At 39.5% G+C, this 10,072-nt stretch overlaps 1 non-coding gene across 1 annotated transcript; it reads right to left on the reverse strand.

The window, feature by feature from the left end:
* Positions 1–6,680: 6,680 nt before the first annotated feature.
* Positions 6,681–6,783, reverse strand: LOC112761147 (small nucleolar RNA R71). The gene has a single exon (XR_003181556.1). It is a non-coding gene; the product is annotated as a small nucleolar RNA R71 (small nucleolar RNA).
* Positions 6,784–10,072: the final 3,289 nt, after the last annotated feature.

The raw sequence follows: 10,072 nt of genomic DNA on the forward strand, positions 1-10,072 counted from the left end.
ATCTCTCTGTATCTTTCCCAGGCATCATAAAGAGATTTCTTATCTCCTTGTTTAAAGCCTTGGATGTCCAGCCTTAGCTGTGTCATCCGTTTGGGGGAAAGTATTGATTCAGGAATTTTTCTGTCAGTTGTTTCCATGTCCTTATGCTGGCCTTAGGTTGGTTATTTAACCACCTCTTAGCTTGATCTTTTACAGCAAATGGAAACAGTAATAGTCTGTAGACATCCTGATCTATTTCCTTATCATGTACTGTGTCAGCAATTTATAAAAATTGTGCCAGAAACTCTGTATGTTCTTCTTGTGGAAGACCGGAATACTGGCAACTTTGCTGCACCATGACAATGAGCTGAGGATTCAACTCGAAGCTACTGACTCCAATGGAAGGTATGCAGATACTACTCCCATATGAAGCAGTAGAGGGGTTAGCATATGACCCCAGAGTCCTCCTGGACTGTTCATTTCCACTTAGATCCATGATGGAGAAAGGGAGATGATAAAAAAAATTTTATTTTTATTTATTTATTTATTTATTTATTTCGAAAATAAAATAAATTAAAATAAAATAAATAAAAATAGGTGAAGATTTTCGAAAAAATGAGGGGGGAGAAAGTGGTAAGGGAGTTTTGAAAAAGATATGATTTGGAAAAGATTTTAAATTTTGAAAAAAAATCTGAATTTTTAAAAATAATTTTCGAAAATTTGTTTTAGAATTAGAGAGAAAAGATATTTTTGAATTTAGTGAGGAGAGAGAAAAACAATAAAATAGCACAAGATTTAAAATTTTTAGATCTAATGCTCCTAGTTTTCGAAAATTTTGGAGGGAAAACACCAAGGAACACCAAACTTAAAAATTTTAAGATCAAGACACAAGGAAAACTCAAGAACACTTTGAAGACTCACAAGAACACAAGAACATGAAGGAAGAACACCAAACTTAAAATTTTTAGAAAACCAAGCTAAAATTTTCGAAAAACAAAGAAAAATCAACAAGGAAACACCAAACTTAAAGTTTGGCACAGAGTTTAATAGAGAAATTATTATTTTTGAAAAAGATTTTAAAAAAAGTATACCAAACTGCCACGGACTTAGACCAACGCTCTAGCCAATTGGACAGTAAATGTAACACTTGTTTTGAAGAAGGATATTTTTAACCAAGAACAATAATAAGAGACTCTAAACTAAAAAGAAAAATTTTCCTAATCTAAGAAACAAAATAAACCTTCAGTTGTTCAAACACGAACAATCCCCGGCAACGGCGCCAAAAACTTGGTGCACGAAAATTACTTCACAATGTAATTTCGCACAACTAACCAGCAAGTGCACTGGGTCGTCCAAGTAATACCTTACGTGAGTAAGGGTCGATCCCACGGATTTTGTTGGCTTGAAGCAATCTATGGTTATCTTATACCTCTTAGTCAGGAAGACAATAAAATAATTCACTTATCAAATATGATTGCAAGGAGAAAAAGGGCAGAACACAAATTATACTTGTATGCAATAATGGAGAATATGTTGGAGTTTTGGAGATGCTTTATCTTCTGAAATTCTGCTTTCCTATGTTTTCTGATTCACTCATGCACGTCCTCCTATGGCAAGCTGTGTGTAGGTGGATCACCGTTGTCAATGGCTACCATCCATCCTTCCAGTGAAAAGGGTCCAAATGCGCTGTCACTGCACGGCTAATCATCTGCAGGTTCTCAATCATACCGGAATAGGAATTACTATCCTTTTGCGGTTGTCACTACGCCCAGCACTCGTGAGTTTGAAGTTCGTCACAGCCATTCAATCCCAGGATCCTACTTGGAATACCACAGACAAGGTTTAGACTTTCCGGATTCTCATGAATGCTGCCATCAATCTAGCTTATACCACAGAGATTCTGATTAAGGAATCTAAGAGATATTCATTCAATCTGATGTAGAACGGAGGTGATTGTCAGACACACATTCATGGAGTGAGGAAGGTGATCAGTGTCACTGATCATCACCTTCTCCATAGTTAGGCGCGAATAGATATCTTAGATAAGAACACACATATTTGAATGGAAAACAGAATTACTTGCATTAATTCATCAGGACACAGCAGAGCTCCTCACCCGCAACAATGGAGTTTAGAGACTCATGCCGTCAAAGAGTACAAAATTCAGATCTAAAATGTCATTAGATACAAAATAAATCTCTAAAAGTTGTTTAAATACTAAATTGGTAACCTAGGTTTATAGAAAATGAGTAGACTATGACAGATAGTGCAGAAATCCACTTCTAGGGCCCACTTGGTGTGTGCTGGGGCTGAGACTAAAGCTTCTCACGTGCCTGGTCTGTTTTGGGCGTTCAACGCCAGGTTGTAACCTGTTTCTGGCGTTGAACTCCACCTTGTAACTTGTTTCTGGCGCTGGACGCCAGACAGCAGCATAGAACTGGCATTAAACACCAGTTTACGTCGTCTATCCCTGAGCAAAGTATAGACTATTATATATTGCTGGAAAGCCCTGGATGTCTACTTTCCAACGCAATTGGAAGCGCGCCATTTGGACTCATGTAGCTCCATAAATTCCATTTTGAGTGCAGAGAGGTCAGAATCCAACAGCATCAGCAGTCCTTTTTCAGCCTGAATCAGATTTTTGCTCAGCTCCCTCAATTTCAGCCAGAAAATACCTGAAATCACAGAAAAACACACAAAGTCATAGTAAAGTCCAGAAATATGAATTTTTCCTAGAAACTAATGAGACTAAACTAAAAACTAACTAAAATATACTAAAATCTATATGAAATTAACCCTAAAAAGCGTATAAAATATCCGGTCATCACTCAGCTTGAGGGAAAGAGTGAATTGAAACCTCTTTCATCTTATTTGAAGTATGATTTCTTAGGGGACAACCAAAAGTTTCCGGTCATTATTGCTAGTGAGCTTTCTAGTGAGGAAGAAGGGAAGCTCCTAGATGTCCTAAGAAAGTACATGAAGGCAATTTGCTGGAGCCTAGCTGATATTGTGGGGATTGACCCTCGCAAGTGCATGCATCGTATATTTCTCCAAGAGGGAGCTAGGCCGGTCCTTGATGTGGTAAAGAAGGAGGTCACTAGACTACTTGATGCGGGTATCATATACCCAGTTTATGACAGTGACTAGGTGAGCCCGGTCCAAGTTGTTCCGAATAAATCGGGCATCACTGCGGTTAAAAAGGATGATGGTGAAGTGGTCACCAAGAGGGTACAAAATGCATGGCTAGTGTGCATTGATTATAGAAGATTGAACGCCACTACAAGAAAGGACCACTGCCCTTTGCCCTTTATCGGTTAGATGTTGGACCGTTTGGCGGGTAAATCCCATTATTGCTTTCTTGATGGATTCACTGGTTACTTCCAGATTCACATTGCTCCTGAAGATTAGGAAAATACCACATTCACTTGCCCTTTTGGCACCTTTGCCTACAAAAGGATGCCATTTGGACTATGTAATGCACCTACTACTTTTCAGCGGTATATGACCAGTGTCTTTTCCGATCCAATGGAGAATTGTCTGGAAGTCTTTATGGATGACTTCAGTGTTTATGGAACTTCATTTGATTGTTGCTTAGAAAACTTAGCCAAGGTCTTAGCTAGATGTGTTGACGCTAACCTTGTCTTGAATTTTGAAAAATGTCACTTTTTGGTAAGACAAGGCATAGTGTTAGGACATGTGGTATCTAGTGAAGGCATTTCTGTAGACCCGGCCAAGGTCGATGTTATCACCACTTTACTTCACCCCTCATCTGTGAGGGAGGTCCGCTCGTTTTTAGGGCATGCAGGATTCTATAGGCGCTTTCTTAAAGATTTCAGCAAGATTGCCTTGCCATTGTCGCCCCTACTCCAAAAAGATGTGGACTTTGAGTTTGACAGTACATGTGTGAAAGCGTTTGAAGAGTTAAGGAGAGTTCTTACCACAGCACCGATTCTGTGAGGCCCCAACTGGACGCTACCATTTGAGATAATGTGCGATGTGTCAAACCATGCTGTAGGTGCCGCACTTGCACAGCGCGATGGTAAACTCCCTTATGTCATTGCTTACTCTTCTAAGACACTAGATGCAGCACAATCCAACTATACCACTACGGAAAAGGAACTCCTAGCTATTATTCATGCTTTAGATAAATTCAAATCTTATTTGCTAGGGTCCAAGATAGTGGTATACACGGATCATGCAGCTTTAAAGTACTTATTGACAAAGAATGAGTCAAAACCTAGACCCATACGTTGGATTAGGGACTGGAGTGGATCTCAAAACTTGGTTGCAGATCATTTAAGCCGCCTTGAGAATTTGAAGTTTGACCCATTTCCGATCAATGACTCATTCCCATTGGATAGTTTGCATGCTGTGTCGGTTAGTTTTCCCTGGTTTGCTGCAATGGCGAACTACTTGGTTTCAAAAATCTTCCCTCCAAACTTTTCTAAAAAATAAAGGGACAAGTTGAGGAGTGATTCCAAATACTATATTTGGGATGACCCTCACTTGTGGAAGAGGGGCGCTGATAAACCACTATTTTATGGTTTACATTGTGTTTAATTGAGTGGTTTCATCAAGTCTTTACCCACTTATTCATATGATTTGCATGATTTTATAATCCCTTCCTAGTATTGTTTTATGATTGAAAACTTGCTTCCTAAATATCTTTAATTAGTATATTTTAATTCTCCTTTATAACATTCGATGCCGTGATCCGTGTGTTAAGTGTTTCAGGCTTCATAGGGCAGGAATGGCTTAGAGAATGGAGAGGAAGCTTGCAAAAATGGAAGGAACACAAGAAACTAAGGAGATGACCAGCGAGCACCGACGCGCACGCATGGCTCACGCGAGCGCGCGGAATGGACAAAATCACAGCGACGCGTACGCGTGCCTGATGCGTACGCGCGGATTGGAGTCTGCACGAATGACGCGAACGCGTGGACGACGCGTGACAAGGAAATCAGCCAAATTAACAGAAAACGCTGGGGGCGATTTGCAGAATTAACAGAAAATGCTGGGGTCGATTTTGGGCCGCGTTTTAGCCCAGTTTTTGGCCCAGAAACACAGAATAAAGCTAGGGAACATGCAGAGACTCAACACACATCTTAGACATAATAGACATACAGTTTTAGATACATTAGGATAGTTTTTAGGTTTTTGGATCTGAATTTAGAGAGGATTACTTTCCCTCTAGGTTCACTTTACATTCATTGTTTCATGCTTTTGGATATTGAAGAGTCATCATCTACGTTGAAGATATTATTCTAGTTTGTTTACTTTGTCTCTTACTCTTCCATATCCTTATTTACTTTATCTAGAGTTACAATTGGATTATTTTCATGGATTGTTGATAAAGAGGATTACTTTTACTTTTAATTAATTTTCAATCTCTATTTTATTTTATTTAATTTATTATGTCTTCTTCTTATATTTTTCAGAGTATTATATTCTTGTCAATGGAGTAGATTCCCAAACTTGACATGGGGGTTGATTAAGAGGAAACACTTGAGTTGGAAGGCGTAAGTGTTCGTTAAATTGGAAGTTGTTGGCTAGTTCTGTATTTACTAACGCTAGACTTTCCCAAGGGAGAGGACTAGGATTTGCAAATAAGGATTAGCTCAATCACTTGACTTTCCTTTATTTAATAAGGATAGAACTTCCAATTAATCATTCCCCCAGTCAAGGTTTTTTATTAAAATATTAATAATCATTCTTAGTTTTATTGCTTTAATTTATAATTATTTAATTGCTCATTATCCACACTCAAACTCTCTTGAAAATTCCTGATTAATAAGTTAGCACCCTTTCCTGCAACTCGTTGGGAGATGACTTGGGACCCATACTCCCAGTATTTTTTTATTTCTAAATTTCGTGACAACTTTTCTAAATTGACAAGGTGGATCTTAGCTGGTTAAGAACTATACTCTCAATGCATTCTCTATAATTGATTTCTTAATTAGCAGACTTCTGCCTGCTCGTCAGTTTTTGGCACCGTTGCCGGGGAGTTGCAATTGTGTGCTGAATTATTAATTAGTGTACATATTTTTATTTTATTTGCGTATTTTATTTTTATTTTATTACCATGAGCTATATGTTTTTCTCATTGAATGACGCATTCACTGCCTGATCCAAGCTTAGCCGCGTTTGATCCTGAAATTGAAAGAACTCTTTCACGTATTAGGCGAGCTCGACGTCGGTTAGCCTCTGAGGGTGGTAAAGTGATTGTTATCGATTCACCAGTCTCATCTGAGGGCGAATCTGAACCGCTACCCGAGAGCAAAACAAGCTCCTTTACTACTGATTTAGCTAATTCACGTGCAGGTAACATGGCAGCACCTAGGAGGATTACTTTCCAGGAAGTTGGAGTCCCAGATTTTACAATGCAGCCGTATCAAGTGCATCATCCAACTCTGGCTGCAGATTTTGAACTTAAGACTACACTAATCAACTTAATGCCCAAGTTTCATGGCTTACCCGCTCAGGAGCCCATCAAGCACCTCAGAGATTTTCAGACAGCCTGTTCTACTATTAGGCGTCATGGTGCGAATGAAACTTCTATATTGTTAACTGCCTTCTTCCCATTTTCTCTTGAAGGAAAGGCGAGGGAGTGGTACTACTCCCAACCTGAAGCGACTGTTACCAACTGGGATATGCTCAGGAGAGAATTTCTGGAAAAATATTTTCCAGCTAAAGTTATAGGCAGACTAAGAAAAGAGATCTCATGTATTGTTCAAGGTGAATTAGAAACTCTCTATGAATACTGAGAGCATTTTAAGAATCTTGTAGACGCATGCCCCATCACATGATTGACAAGCTAGTGTTGATCAGCTATTTCACTCAAGGCATGAAGCCTCGGGATAAAACTACACTAGATGGTGCTAGTAATAGTTTTCTGAAGAAGTACAAGACCGCAGATGAAGCATGGCAACTGATCAACGACTTAGCTGAGTCCACCAGGAATCACAGGCACAGAAGCACCCACTCAAAAGCTATTACAAAAGTTTCTTCTAGCACTAAGACTTCTACTCTTACACAGAGTATATGTGAAATGACCAACCTACTGAAGCAATTACAATTGAGCCAACAACAACAAGCTCAGCCTTCCCCACCACAGCAAAGCCAAAGTTAGTACCTCAAAGAGTATGTGGCATATGTGCTGATTATAGTCATTATACTGATGAATACCCACAGCTCCAACAAGAAGATAATACTGTGGCAGCTACTCATAACTTCTATGACCGCCCAAATCAAGGATACAATCAACAAGGCGGCAATTACAACCAAGGTGGAAACTATAACCAAGGATGGCAGGACAACTCTAACTAGGGTTGGAGAGATAATTCCAACCATGGCTGGAGGGACAACTATAACAGAGGAGGCAGAGACAACCAAGGAAACCAGAGGTGGAATAACAACAACAGACAACAGAATCAGAACCAACCTTACAGAGCTCTTCACTTAAGATAATCACAAGGAGCCTAGCATAACCAACAACGAGTACCACAGATCACTTATCCTACTTCCTCATCAAATGACGAGATGCTTCGTTCTGTTGTACAAGGACAACAAGACATGCAGACGCAGTAAAACTCTACTTTAAATGGTCTGAATGCCACTTTACAAGCTCTCGCCTCCACGATAGATTCATTACCTAATTCCATTAACCAACTTTTAAGCTCTAGTGGAATTATTTCTCAACCCTTACCTAATCCCAAGGGTGGCATCAATGCTAGCACTTTGAGGTCCAGAACCACATTGCAAGAGAGGAACCATAGCCTCAGCTAAGAATGTGGTGGAAGTGGAAGATGTTGAAGAGGAAGAGGACGTACAAGACATAGTTGAAGAAGAAGCAGTTCAACCAAGGAATGGAGAACCAAAGGAAGCTGAAACTGCAAAAGACACCATTCCTATCCCATTCCCGCACATTGCAAAGAAATCCAAGAAGCATATGGAACTTGATCCCAAAATGGTAGAAATATTCAAAAAGATTGAGGTAATTGTTCCCCTTTTTGATGTTATTCAGCAGGTACCTAAATATGCAAAGTTTCTGAAAGATTTATGCATAGATAAAGATAAAATTAATGAATTAGAAACTATTCCTTTAGGTAGTTCTATATTTGCTTTAATGGGAGGTATACCTGAAAAATATAGTGATCCAGGCCCATGCATAGTTAACTGTACCATTGGAGGTGTAATATTTTCTGATTGCATGTGTGACTTAGGAGCATGTGTTAGTATAATGCCATTGTCTATATATGATACTCTAAGGCTCCCTCCCTTAAAAAGGTCGGCAGCTCGTTTTGTGTTAGCAGATAAAAGCATTATTACAGTAGTTGGAATTACTGAAGATGTATTAGTGAGCATTAAGGAGCTCACATTTCCCATTGACTTCTATATCCTGGAAGTGCCCCCTAATGACTCAGGAAGACCATCATCAATCCTGCTTAGAAGACCATTCCTGAAAACTTCGAAGTTCAAGCTAGATGCATTCTCAGGAACTTACTCCTTTGAGATAGATGGTAGAACAGTGAGTTTTAGTTTAAATAAAGCTATGAAGCACCCTCCAGAAGATCATTCTATCTTCCAGTGCGACATCATTGATGAAACTGTAGCCGAAGTTCACCAAGAAGAATTAGAAGAGAAGTACATGGAGCAAGGTCCAAGTGTGGGGACACCCTCTGAACATAATGAAGACACTTTACCATTATCACTAGCCTAGGATGATCCAAAGCCTAGCCATGAGCAGAAATTGGAATTAAAGCCCCTTCCTTCACACCTCAAGTATGCTTACCTTGAGGATAATCAGAAGTTCCCAGTTATCATTGCAAGGGAACTCACTTCTCAACAAGAAGAGAAACTGCTCAGTGTGCTGAGAAATATAAGAGAGCAATTGGATGGAGCTTGGCGGATATAGTAAGAATCAGCCCTCAAGTTTGTGAACACAGAATATTCTTAGAAGAGGAAGAAAAGCCTGTCCGTCAACCCGAAAGAAGATTGAATCCCACCATCTTGGAAGTTGTCAAGAAAGAAGTAACCAGGCTACTTGAAGCAGATATTATTTACCCCATCTCAAATAGTGAATGGGTCAGTCCAGTATAAGTGGTGCCCAAAAAGTCTGGAGTCACAACAATAAAGAATGAACATGGAGAGCTCCTAACAACCAGAGTGCAGAATTCATGGAGAGTTTGCATTGACTATAGGCGTCTCAACCAAGCCACTCGCAAGGATCATTACCCCTTGCCATTCATTAATCAGATGCTTGATCGCCTGTCAGGTAAATCCCATTACTGGATTTTAGATGGTTATATAGGCTACTTTGAAATTCATATAGCTCCTGAAGATCAGGAGAAGACTACTTTTACATGTCCCTTTCGAACGTTTCGAACGTATGCATACAAAAGAATGCCCTTTGGCTTATGTAATGCACCTGCTACTTTCCAAAGATGCATGATGAGCATCTTTTCAGATCTTATTGAGAACTGTATGGAAGTTTTTATGGATGATTTTAGCGTATATGGTGATTTATTTAGCCTTTGTTTGGATAGTTTATCTAGACTATTAGACAGATGTGTTAGTACAAACCTTGTATTGAATTTTGAAAAATGTCACTTTATGGTAAAACAAGGAATTGTACTAGGACATGTTGTATCTAATACTGGTATTTCTGTGGATCCAGCAAAGGTAGATATCATTTCTAGTTTACCTTATCCCTCCTCCATGAGGGAAGTCCGTTTGTTCCTTGGCCACGCAGGTTTTTACAGGAGATTCATTAAGGACTTCAGTAAGGTAGCATTACCTTTATCCAGACTGCTGCAGAAAGATATTAAATTCGAGTTCAGTGAGGATTGCATGAAAGCTTTTGATAAGCTGAAGATCGCCCTGACTGAAGCTCCGATTGTGAGAGGACCAGACTGGAGCCAGCAATTTAAAATTATGTGCGATGCCTCCAACCACACAGTAGGAGCGGCGCTGGCTCAGCGCGAAGGTAAAGACCCTTTTGTAATTGCTTATGCGTCTAAAGGGACAAGCTGAAAAGCGAGTCTAAATATTTTATATGGGATGATCCATATTTGTGGAGGTATGGTACTGACCA

Source organism: Arachis hypogaea, chromosome 16, assembly GCF_003086295.3.
Source record: "Arachis hypogaea cultivar Tifrunner chromosome 16, arahy.Tifrunner.gnm2.J5K5, whole genome shotgun sequence".
In the NCBI taxonomy this organism is placed as follows: Eukaryota; Viridiplantae; Streptophyta; class Magnoliopsida; order Fabales; family Fabaceae; genus Arachis; species Arachis hypogaea.